A 13,789-nucleotide genomic window follows, 5' to 3' on the forward strand; every position below is an offset into this window, starting at 1 on the left:
CCAGAACCCTTCCTAGAGCTGGCCGTTTGGCCAAACTGAGCTATCGGGGGAGAAGAGCCTTGGTGAGAGAGGTAAAGAAGAACCCAAAGATCACTGTGGCTGAGCTCCAGAGATGCAGTCGGGAGATGAAAGTTGTAGAATGTCAACCATCACTGCAGCCCTCCACCAGTCGGGGCTTTATGGCAGAGTGGCCCAACGGAAGCCTCTCCTCAGTGCAAGACACATGAAAGCCCGCATGGAGTTTGCTAAAAAAACACCTGAAGGACTCCAAGATGGTGAGAAATAAGATTCTCTGGTCTGATGAGACCAAGATAGAACTTTTTAGCCTTAATTCTAAGCGGTATGTGTGGAGAAAACCAGGCACTGCTTATCACCTGTCCAATACAGTCCCAACAGTGAAGCATGGTGGTTGGCAGCATCCTGCTGTGGGGGTGTTTTTCAGCTGCAGGGACAGGACGACTGGTTGCAATCGAGGGAAAAATGAATGCGGCCAATTACAGGGATATCCTGGATGAAAACCTTCTCCAGAGTGCTCAGGACCTCAGACTGGGCCTAAGGTTTACCTTCCAACAAGACAATGACCCTAAGCACACAGCTAAAATAATGAAGGAGTGGCTTCACAACAACTCCATGACTGTTCTTGAATGACCCAGCCAGAGCCCTGACTTAAACCCAATTGAGCATCTCTGGAAAGACCTAAAAATGGCCGTCCACCAACGTTTACCATCCAACCTGACAGAACTGCAGAGGATCTGCAAGGAGGAATGGCAGAGGATACCCAAATCCAGGTGTGAAAAACTTGTTGAATCTTTTCCAAAAAGACTCATGGCTGTATTAGATCAAAAGGGTGCTTCTACTAAATACGGAGCAAAGGGTCTGAATACTTAGGACCATGTGATATTCCAGTTTTTCTTTTTTAATAAATCTGCAAAAATGTCAACAATTCCGTGTTTTTTTTTCTGTCAATATGGGGTGCTGTGTGTACATTAATGAGGAAAAAAATGAACTTAAATGATTTCAGCAAATGGCTGCAATATAACAAAGAGTGAAAAATTTAAGGGGGTCCGAATACTTTACGTCCCCACTGTATATATATGTATATATAGTTTAGAATAAGAAATACGATTAGTGTGTATGAAATATTGGTGGTAAGGGGTTAACCTATCTATATGTAAATATATGACAGGCTTTGGACTTGAGTATCTAATTTATTTAACAGTTCCTTTTGACTTGCAGGAATGTTAGATCTGTGTGATATGGGAGATGCTCTGCTGTTTACCCATCGTAAATTCAAATGCAAGGAAGAGGTACCATCTGAGTTGAATACTGTAGTGGAGACTTGATGGGTCCAAATTCGTTAGCTAGATAAAGGTTTTGTAGTCCCCTGTGTTAACCAACCCTTTATTCACTTCAAAGGGTTTTTGATATGCTGAGAATATTTCTTTGATCTGTTCAGGAATGGACAATTTGCCCCAGCTATGACCACGCATAGCATAGTTAAGTGCCCCATTCAAGAGAAGGTGATGACCTTCTCTTTAATTAATTTCTCTTCAAACTAATTATCTCCCCAAGAGAGGAGGTGCTATTGAGGGGCTGAGCTATGCTAAATTAAGGGGAAGGGGAAATTGTTAAATCTTGGAGGAGATACGCCCGGAGGGAGGACAGGGGTAACAGAATTACCAATCAGCTCTTACATAGTTACATAGTAGGTGAGGTTGAAAAAAGACGCAAGTCCATCAAGTCCAACCTATGTGTGTGATTATGTGTCAGTATTACATTACATATCCCTGTATGTTGCGGTCATTCAGGTGATTATCTAATAGTTTCTTGAAGCTATCAATGCTCCCCGCTGAGACCACCGCCTGTGGAAGGGAATTCCACATCCTTGCCGCTCTTACAGTAAAGAACCCTCTACGTAGTTTAAGGTTAAACCTCTTTTCTTCTAATTGTAATGAGTGGCCACGAGTCTTATTAAACTCTCTTCTGCGAAAAAGTTTTATCCCTATTGTGGGGTCACCAGTACAGTATTTGTAAATTGAAATCATATCCCCTCTCAAGCGTCTCTTCTCCAGAGAGAATAAGTTCAGTGCTCGCAACCTTTCCTCATAACTAAGATCCTCCAGACCCTTTATTAGCTTTGTTGCCCTTCTTTGTACTCGCTCCATTTCCAGTATATCCCTCCTGAGGACTGGTGCCCAGAACTGGACAGCATACTCCAGGTGCGGCCGGACCAGAGTCTTGTAGAGTGGGAGAATTATCGTTTTATCTCTGGAGTTGATCCCCCTTTTAATGCATGCCAATATTCTGTTTGCTTTATTAGCAGCAGCTCTGATTTCTGATCTCTCAAGTCAATGAGAGATGGGCCTATATTAGTGGGATTTCACATAGAAGAAAGGAGTCATGAATCTGACGTGGGCCTAATAACATTACTACTGGTAAATATCAGGTCAGCTCCCAGCACTTAAAGGTATACCTGCTTGTCATATGTTTGTTTGTTTAATGTTTGTATTTTGATGAATATACTCTGTATTCTTTTATTTTAACCTAATATTTTCTTCCTTGGTGTAGACTATACATAGATGGCTGTGTATTAGATTTTCAACTACTCACCAATAAGTTGATATTGTGTTAAAGCTTTCACTCTTGGTCAAAGAACTCTCATTTAACCCACATCATATCTTTGAGATATTAAATCTTAAATATAATAAACAGGTAACACTTCTTTTAATACTTGTTTATCAATAAAATACTGTATTTATTGGCATATAACACTCACTTTTTCACCATGAAAATTGGGTGCAAATAGCTTGTGCGTGTTATACGCCAATACTTCAATTTTAGCTGCCTCGGAGGGGACAGGGAAGGGGGCAGGACGAGCGGCGTCAGATTACATACAGTGAGAAACTCCTGTTTACTTGGTGGCCTCTATAATAGGAAGTCACATCTCCTGGGACGCCATTGGACCACTGTTGTGTCTATCATAGGAGATTCTCACTGTATGTAATCTGTCGGCGCTCATCCCACCCCTCTCCCTGTCCCCTCTAGGCTGCAGATGGGCATCGATCAGGCTGCACTGATGGCAATGGTGAGGCTGCTGCATTGATGTGGACTGGTGAGGCTGCATTGATGGCACTTGTGAGGCTGCAGATGGGCATTGGTCAGGCTGCATTGAAGGCAATGGTGAGGCTGCAGATGGGCACTGACCCTTATTTTGCTTCAAAGTTCCTTATTTAAAATTTAAGTTTTTTTTCCTGAAACTTCCCTCTGAAAATGAATGTGCGTGTTATACGCCTGTGCGTGTTATACGCCTGTTCGTGTTATACGCCGATAAATACGGTATATTGATTTTAAATATGTAGTGTCCAATGTTGCCTTTACAGTCTGTCCAATGTTTCCTTATACAAATCTTATTAAGTCCATGAAAAAAAAAATACTGCAATATGGTGGTACCTTCTTGCTTTTAATCCATCTATGCTGAGCACATTTACACAGGATCATACCTAGATGGAGTGATGTGTCTTAACATTTGGTGCTGTGGGACAGCAAGGCACCTCATGATCTTTAGGTGGAAGCAGTGTCTCTGGTAAGGAGTTTACCTTACATGTGGGTGGTGTAATTCCCTTGGTGCCCTACAGCTATTCCTGCTGTATGGAATGCTCTTTTTATCCTTTAGGATTTTCCATCTTGATTTTGGACTGTTTGCCAGGACATTTATCCATCTGTATAGACATAATACACACATTTGCCTTTTTTTTTTTTTTGCTTTATTCACTTTTATAATCTTTGTCTTTGTCACTTAATAACACGTGTTTGTATATACTTGTTTATTCATATTTGAATTTCCATGTGTGCATTTGTCCATCTGTACAGATATATACACTTTATATATTTGTAGCGCTAGTATTTTTAATACAGACGCTATAAGTAAAAATTTAGTTGTCTGAGGCTGTAGTTTAACTCAGACTGTCATTATTATAAATTCTGGTTCTGTTTCAGCTTGGCTGGTTGTGTGGTTTTCTCCTTGGCCTGGAGATGGTGCTCTATTATTTCGGCCAAGGTTGGAAATTGAAACAAGCTGGGTATATTGAGTGCCTACTTGCCCGGAAAACATGTCAATGGGTGTGGTCTGCCTGCTGTGCAATTCTGGGAGAGGGTACTTAGGGAACAGACCCGGAGAGTTCTGACCTGATGGCCCTCCTGGCCTAAGGTGCGTCGTTGCTGTCAAGTCTCGGGGTCAGCTGGCGTGAGGCGTAGCTACTGAAGGTAGGCCCAAAAGTCTTGGGGCCTACCGATCCAGCGACTGGAGAATCCAGGGGAGGACTTTTCAGGAGAGGACTGCGCAGTAAGGCCGGTGCCTCTAGAAGAGCCTGGAGACCCAGTTGGAGGATGCATCCCGGGTCACATACCACACAGTACCTTAAGTTCGGAAGAAGGGAACTGGTGTTGTGTAATCAAGCCTTTGATATTGCAACAAGTCGCTAATTACCCAATCCTGTGGCAGAGGATTGTTTAACAGTTACACTGAATCTTAAAGTCTGTGGCAGAGACTATGACCGAGCAGCACATCGGCTGCTAGGTCAGTGAGAGAGGCCTGTCCGGTGGTTGCTGAATCCAGTTGTGGATGCTGTTGCCCTCTGGATCAAAGAGAGTGTTTCTGATCTGCAATTTCAAGGTACCTGAATTCTTCCTAAACCCTCCATCCCTCTATTGCAAGAACCTTTCTTAAATAAAGCATTCAAGAAAGAGACTGTCTGTCTGAGCTGAAATTACTAAAAAAGAACTTTTTAATGGGACCCCTATGATGGATATGGTGAAACAGTACAGGAACGGTAAGACCCAATTTAAACCAGCAGCTCCTTCGGGGGTAAGTGCTACATATTTATTTTTATTTTAGATTGAGGGTGAATTATCATATTACAATACATATGCCTTAGGGCTTGAGTGTCTTTTGGCACTTCTAAAATAATACTTAATGCCACTATTGCATCTTTATTAATTTTTTTTTTTTTTTTTTCATTTATTTATTTTTCATGTAAATTGTATGCACTAAGCTTACACTATTGGTACATTCTCATGGTATAGTAATAGTAAATAATACAACTTTATTCTATGCACAGTAGACTTTTGAATTTTAAAGACACAGCGGACCCACTTTTGTTGAAATAGCCTTTTTACATATCTAGATTGTGTAGTGTATGCAGCAATCCTTATTTATAGTTTTACTTGCTAGTGCAATAAATTTTTTTGGTTTGTGGATACATCTAATGCCTTAACTTAAAGACTGAGATGCTGTCCTCAGACTTGCCAAGGAACATGGATTATACTTATAGTTAGGGATGAGCCCGATGTTCGAGTTGAACGTAAGTTTGACTCGAACATCGGGTGTTCGCCTGTTCGCCGAACAGCGAACAGCTGCGGTGTTCACGACAAGTTCGAAAGCCGCTGGAACACCGTTAAAGTCTATGGGACACTAACATGAAAAATCAAAAGTGCTAATTTTAAAGGCTTATATGCAAGTTAATGTCATAAAAATTGTTTGGGGACCTGGGTCCTGCCCCAGGGAACATGTATCAATGCAAAAAATTTTTTTTTTTAAATGGCCGTTTTTTCAGGAACAGTGATTTTCTTTTTATGCTATTTCAACAAAAGTGGGTGCGCTGTATCTTTAAAATTCAAAAGTCTACTGTGCATAGAATAAAGTTGTATTATATACTATTACTATACCATGAGAATGTACCAATAGCGTAAGCCTAGTGCATACAATCTACAAGAAAAATAAATAAATAAAAAATTTAAAAAAAAAATGTAATAAAGATGCAATAGTGGCATTAAGTATTATTTTAGAAGTGCCAAAAGACACTCAAGCCCTAAAGCATATGTATTATAATATGATAATTCACCCTCAATCTAAAATAAAAATAAATATATAAAGTGTATCTGTACAGATGGACATAGTGATGGGGACAAGGGCCTCTTCCCGACAACCCTTGCCCGGAGGTTGTGGGGGTATGCGGGCGGGGGGTTTATCGGAATCTGGAAGCCCCCTTTAACAGGGAGACCCCCAGATCCCAGCCTCCCCCAGATCCCAGCCTATGTGATTTGGTAATGGGGTACATTGAACCCTTACCATTTCACAAAAAAGTGTCAAAAATGGTAAAAAAGACAAGAGACAGCTTGGGAAAAGTCCTTTATTAAAAAATAAAAATGTCCTGCGATGTAAATTCACACCACACGACACGGACCGAAAAAGAAAAAAAGCCACAACTGTTCTGCCTCCATGGGAGGCTCCCACTTCTTTTCTGTGACAGTTCTTATATAACTGAGGGCGGGGACACCTGGTGACGTAAACGGGTGACTCTGCCCCCTCTGACACCATGGGGAAGCCACGGGGAAGCCACCGTGGCGTCAGAGGGGGCGGGGTCACTAGTTTACGTGAAGGCATGTGGCCTGGTATGGTTCAGGAGGGGGAGCACTCTCTTGTCCCCCCTATTTTCCTGTGACCTGTCAGGTTGCGTGCTCACATAAGGGTATGGTATGGATTTTAAGGGGAACCCTGCGCCTTTTTTTAAATTTGGCACAAGGTTCCCCTTAATTTCCATATCAGACCTGAAGGGCCTGGTATGGATTTTAGCGGGACCCCACGCATTTTTTTTTTAAATTTTAGTTCGGGGTTCCCCTTAATATTAATACCAGACCCAAAGGGCCTGGTAATGGATTGGGGGGGGGGAACCCATGCTCTTTTTTTCAATGAGTTGTATCTATATTGCTGAGACCCGACAATTCATTACAGCCGTAGTCAGTTTTAAGTGACAATTTTTCCTTTAGAAATGTAATTTTGCTATGGTACTGTTCTATGGCCATAAAATAGATGCCCCCCAGGCACGAAATTTAAAGGAATATTTCATTTTTATTGTTTCACTTTAAGCATTAAATTTTTTTTTGCATTGATACATGTCCTCTGGGGCAGCCTTTAAAATTAGCACTTTTGATTTTTCATGTTCGTGTCCCATAGACTTTAACGGTGGTTGCATGTTCTGCCAAATTTTTTGCCTGTTCGCAAGTTCTAGTGCAAACCAAACCGGGGTGGGGGGGGAGTTCGGCTCATCCATCCCTACTTATAGGTAATGCAATGTTTTTATGCACTTAGATTTTTCTTCTGGTGTGCTCTAAGTGAAAACATCTCTTGAAGAAGTAGTTTGAGAGCCTATTTCCGTACCAGCAGAAGCTTGGAAGACACCTTCTGTATCTTTTGTAGCAATAAAGATCAGACGAATCTGACGATCCTGATGACAAATTAAAAAATGTCCAGCATTCTACATGATTCCCAAACTAAGTTTCTGAAAGTGTGGGCCCCTTGGTGGTCATATGCTCTCCCCGCCCTGCATTGGACCAGCCTAGGCAACCAATAATTGCTGATATTTTCACCAAAGCCTTCAGGAACCCACTGCAGGAGAAACGTAAGGATCACAATCTCCAAAATATTATCCTTTACCCTGCTTCTTTGAGGCCATCTACAATATGAAAACACAAGTATAATGCCCTCAATAACATGCCAACTGAGTTGATATTAGTGGTTGAACACTGTAAGTTATCCTTCCCCCAATTTCCTGGCTTTAAAGTGTCTGGCTTTAAAGGGTTACTAAACACAGTAATATCAACCTGTATATGCATTAAAGCATGCTTGTTATACTCATTGTGGAACCTACGGGGTAATTCTCTGCATTGTGTAAAAAGGCTGTTTCATCCTGTCTTCTCAGTTCTTCACCTTCTTCCACAGTCCCCAGATCATCTCCTAATAGAACAGAGGTTGAGGATAAGCTGTGCATGCTCAGTTGAGTGTGTATTGCTAGAGTGTTTTTTTTTTCATCCTGGGAGGGTGCACGTGATCAGCACAGGGCCAATCAGCATTGTCCAGTCCTGCAGCTTGATAGGACAGTCAGAGCAAAATGCAAACTCCTCCTACAAGCTTTAACCAGACACTGATGGAAGTCACAAGACTGCCCTAACTGCTGATGAGAAAAGGTATTTAGCAGTTTATATTTACTAAAACGATTGCATTTCCATGTTCTGTGTACTGTGGGAGACCAAATATAGTGAATGCAGGGTCCTAGTTTCAATAACACTTTAAGCCCTTCCTGCCTATGTGACTGTGGGGAACGTATCCTCATATACTTTTTTTTGTGTATATTATAACTCCTTTCTATTACTTACAAATGTCCTTACTTGTTAAAGGTTATAGTCCCTAGTAGCGATTAGCCGAATACCCCCTTTTGGTTCGCACCAGAACCTGTGAACAAACCGAAAATTTGCATGAACGTTAGAACCCCATTGACGTCTATGGGACTCGAACGTTCAAATCAAAAGTGCTCATTTTAAACGCTAATTTGCATGGTATTGTCCTAAAAAGGGTTTGGGGACCCGGGTCCTGCCTCAGGGGACATGTATCAATGCAAAAAAAACTTTTAAAAACGGACGTTTTTTCAGGAGCAGTGATTTTAATGATGCTTAAAATTTTTAAAAAAAGTGAAATATTCCTTTAAATATCGTACCTGGGGTGTGTATATAGTATGCCTGTAAAGTGGCACGTGTTTCCCGTGCTTAGAACAGTCCCTGCACAAAATGTCATTTTTAAAGGAAAAAAAGTCATTTAAAACTGCTTGCGGCTTTAATGTAATGTCGGGTCCTGGCAATATGGATGAAAATCAGTGAGACAAACAGCATGGGTACCCCCCAGTCCATTACCAGGCCCTTTGGGTCTTGTATGGATATTAAGGGGAACCCCGCACCTAAATTTAAAAAAGGAAAGGCGTGGGGCCACCAGGCCCTATATACTCTGAACAGCAGTATACAGGCGGTGCAAACAAGACAGGGACTGTAGGTATGTTGTTAAGTAGAATCTGTTTGTAATTTTGAACTGGTACATTTTTAACGTGTTTAGCTCCAGCCAAAAAATCTATTTTAAGCTTTTTGGAAAACATAGGGATGGGTTATCACCCCTGTGACATTTGTTTTGCTGTCTGTGCTCCTCTTCAGAAGATTTCCCCTCACTTTTTGTCCCAATGACAAATGTTTTTTGAAAATTTGGGTTTTTTTTTTTAAACAAGGATTGGTGATAAAGCATCAGTGGAAAGCAGAAACGTTTTTCTCATAGTAACTCTTACAGGAGAGAATTTCCCTTCCTGGGGTAGATTTCATTTCACTTCATGTTGTCTCCTTCCGTTTGCAAGTAGGAGTCATTTGTAAGTTGGATGTTTGAAAGTAGGGGCCTGCCCTATATACTCAGCAGAAATTTGGGCCTATGGTGTTGTTGTGGCCACAACACTGTAAGCCCTCACAGGGCCCTGCTGTGTAATATTAGATCAAGAATTTTAATGACATGCCCCTGTTGAACAGGGGCAGAAAAATTGGGCCTTTGATGGTAGTGGTGCTAGTGCCACAACACTGTAAGTCCTCACTCACTCTTGGTGGGTGCAGAAACGGGCCCTGCTGTGAAATATTAGATCAAGAATTGTAATTACATGCCCCTGTTAAACAGGGGCTGAAAAATTAGGCCTTAGGCACTAGTGCTGGTGCCACAACACTGCAACCCCTCACAGATACTCTAGTTGGAACGCAGAAATGAGCCCTGCTGCAAAGTATTGCATTAAAAATTGTAATCACATGCCCCTGTTAAACAGGGACTGAAAAATTGGGCCTTAGGCACTGGTGGTGGCGCCCAGAACCAAAAATGTTCTTACAAGCTATCAGCGTGATCATTGAGGAGGAAGAGGATAATTACTCAGGATAGTCACTCAACATCAGCATAGGCAGTCTTTGAAGGGATCTGAGATTTAAAAAAAAAATTATTCGGTTACATCAGCATCAGGTGCTTAGTAGCTGGTGGTGATCCAAGACTGATTCATTTTTATGAAGGTCAGTCGATCGACCAAGTCGGTGGACAGACGCACCCTGTGATCGGTTACAAAGCCTCCAGCAGCACTGAAGTGCGTTCCAAAAGAACGCTGGATGCAGGACAGGCCAGTAGCTCAATTGCATACTGTGCAAGCTCTGGCCAGTGATCCATCCTCAATACCCAGTAACCCAGAGGATTTTCAGTGGGAAAGGTGTCCAAGTCAGATCTTGCCCCCTAGGTATTCCTGCACCATGTAAAACAGACGCTGGCGATGGTTGCTGGAACCGATCATACCTTGGGGCTGTGGACCAAAAAATTGTCTGAACGCATCGGTCAGATGGCCACCTTCTCCACCGCTCCTTCTTTCACTGACCGAAGCCTCAGCAACACGTTGTCCAGCAACAGGAGTTTGTAACCTCCCAGTCTCTGGGAACGCGTTGCACAGACTTTTCTGCAAGGCCTCCCGAAGACGTTTCATTCTCTGCTCCCTCTGCAATGGCAAGATAAGGTCCGCAACCTTACCCTTGTAACGTGGATCAAGGAGGGTTGCCAGCCAGTATTGGTCCTTCTCCTTGATACCACGAATACGAGGATCCTTACGCAGGCTTTGCAGGATCAAGGAGGCCATGCAGCGTAGGTTTGCTGAGGCATTCGGTCCGGAGTCCTCTGGGTCACTAAGGACGACATGGTCCGCAGCCACCTCCTCCCAGCCACGTACAAGTCCATGTGTTTCTTGGGACTGATCCTTTAAAGACTGCTGCTGATGCTGAGTGCCAGGCTCCACCTCCATACTGACACAATCCTCCTCCTCCTTCTCCTCTTCCTCCTCCTCTTCCTGTGTGAAGGGGGACAGTGTCACTGATGCATGCACTGTCACTGCTCACCATCCTCGTGGCCTCCTCAAATGGTGACAGGACAGTGAATGCATCCCTGATCATGGCCCACTGGCGTGGGGAAAAAAAAACAAGCTCCCCTGACCCTGTCCTGGTGCCATAGTCGCACAGGTACTCATTGATGGCCCTCTGCTGCATGTGCAGCCGCTGCAGCATGGCCAACGTTGAGTTCCACCTGGTGGGCATGTCACAGATTAGGCGGTTATTGGGCAGGTTAAACTCCTTTTGGAGGTCTGCCAGCCGAGCACTGGCATTATATGACCGGCGGAAATGCACACAGACTTTCCTGGCCCGCCTCAGGACATCCTGTAAGCCCGGGTACCTGCCCAAGAACCGCTGCACCACCAAGTTAAGGATGTGAGCCAAGCAGGGTACATGGGTCATTTGTCCCTGTCGGAGGGCAGAGAGGAGGTTGGTGCCATTGTCGCAAACCACCATTCTTGCCTTAAGTTGGCGTGGCGTCAACCACCTCTGAACCTGCCACTGCAGAGCTGACAGAACCTCTGCCCCAGTGTGGCTCCTGTCCCCCAAGCACACCAGCTCAAGCACCGCATGGCATCTTTTGGCCTGCATACTTGCGTAGCCCCTTGAATGGCTATGGAGCACCACTGGTTCCGAGGACAAAGCACAGGAAGAGGCCATGGAGGGAGAAGAAGAGGAGGGGGTGGAGGAGAGAGGTATGTCACAATCATTAGTAGTGGCATTTTGGAGGCATGGTGGCGGAACAACCTCCAACACTACTGCACCTTGTCCTGCATCCTTCCCAGCTGCCAGCAGAGTCACCCAATGCGCAGTGAAACTTAGGTAACGTCCCTGTCCATGCCTGCTGGACCATGAGTCAGCGGTAATATGCACCTTACCGCTGACCACCCTGTCCAGCAAGGCCAGGACATTGCCTTCCACATGCCGGTAGAGAGCCGGAATGGCCTTCCATGAGAAAAAGTTGCGTTTGGGTACCTGCCACTGAGGAACCGCACATTCCACAAACTCACGGAAGGGGGAAGAGTCTACCAACTGAAAAGGCAGCAGTTGAAGTGCTAGCAATTTTGCCAAGCTAGCATTCAACCGCTGGGCATGTGGATGGATGGGAGTGAACTTCTTTCGGCGGTGCAGCAGCTGGGGCAGGGAAATTTGCCTGGTACAATCTGACGTCGGTGTACTGAAAGCAGATTGCCCACAAGTACTTTGCTGTGACACACCTAATTCTACACCTTCATTCCTCTCAGTGAAGGTCTCAGAGAGGACTGAAGGTATAGTGGGGTTGGAGATCTCAGCTAATGAGGAGCAAGGAGAGGTCCTCTTTGTTCTTTGTTGTGGGTTATTTAAAAACACTTGCCAACAAACTGCATGGCAGGTCAAGATATGTCTGGTCAAGCATGTGGTGCCCAAGCGGGAGATGTTTTGGCCACATGAGATACGCTTGAGACATATGTTGCAAATAGCAGTGGTGCGATCTGATGCACTCGTCTCAAAAAAGGCCCACACCAAAGAACTATTGGAATAATGCACAGAGACAGCAGCGCCCTGCACATGCGGAGCTTTGGGGTGTGATGCAGTCAGTGTGCTGCCCTTAGGCTGGCCCCTGGAGGGCATCCTGCCTCGTTGGTGATGTGCCTCCTCCTCCTCTCTCCTATCAGGTACCCATGTTGAGTCAGTGACCTCATCATCCTCTCCCTCCTCATCACTGGAGCAAACCTGGCAGTATGCTGCAGCAGGGGGAGCATGACTGCCAGATTGCTGTCCTTCTTGGGCACCCCCTCTGTCCGTGCTCACGTTACTGCCTTCATCTAGCTCAGTATCATCATCAGAGCCTTCTAAATGCTGGGCATCCTCCTGGAGCATGTACCCAACACTGTGGTCAAACAGTTGGAGGGACTCCTCAGGAGAACATGGTGGGGCTAGGGAAGGAGTCACTGATGCCATTGAGCCGAGGGAAGAGGCCGCGTTGGCAGCTGCTTTGCCAGACAAAGTACCCTGAGCATTGTTGAGAGAAGATGAGGAGGATGAGGACGGCTTGGTCATCCACTCGACCATGTCTTCCGCATGTTGCGGCTCAACGCGGCCAGCTGCCGAAAAAAAGGCCAAGCGTGTCCCACGGCCACGTGGTGATGAGGATGCACCATCTCCACGACCAGCACTGTTGCCTCTAGACACAGAGCCTGCTTGCCCTCTTTTATTGGCTTGTGACTGTCTGCCTCTCCTTGTTGGCCTTCCAGACATACTAATGGCCTGTAGCTGCACTAAGCTGGGATATATATATGTATATATATATATATATATATATATATATATATATATATATATTTATACTGTGGCTAGCAAAATCAACTGCATGCCTGTAGTATGAGAACACCACCAACCTTCTACAGGTATCTTTAGCTGAACACTGTGCGGCGCTCGCAAAAAACTAACTTGTAGCTTATTTAGCTGCCTGCGGTAGTGATAGGATCAGGAAAACACCACCAACCTTCGACAGGTAGCTTTAGGTGAACACTGTGCAGAGCTCGCAAAAAACTAACTTGTAGCTTATTTAGCTGCCTGCGGTAGTGATAGGATCAGGAAAACACCACCAACCTTCTACAGGTAGCTTTAGGTGAACAATGTGCAGAGCTCGCAAAAAACTAACTTGTAGCTTATTTAGCTGCCTGCGGTAGTGATAGAATCAGTAAAACAACACCAACCTTCTACAGGTAGCTTTAGGTGAACACTGTGCAGAGCTCACAAAAAACTAATTTGTAGCTTATTTAGCTGTCTGCGGTAGTGATAGGATCAGGAAAACACCACCAACCTTCGACAGGTAGCTTTAGGTGAACACTGTGCAGAGCTCGCAAAAAACTAGCTTGTAGCTTATTTAGCTGCAAAATTAGGTGCCACACATAATATTGATAATATATTAAAAAACAAAGTGATATTGAATACACCAATGAAACAAACGTGCGGACATATAAGGTACTGTTGAGAAATTGTCCATACAATAAATGCACAGCAGGGTGAAGAAAAATTG

This window comes from Aquarana catesbeiana, linkage group LG05 (assembly GCF_042186555.1).
Source record: "Aquarana catesbeiana isolate 2022-GZ linkage group LG05, ASM4218655v1, whole genome shotgun sequence".
NCBI classification, from domain to species: Eukaryota; Metazoa; Chordata; class Amphibia; order Anura; family Ranidae; genus Aquarana; species Aquarana catesbeiana.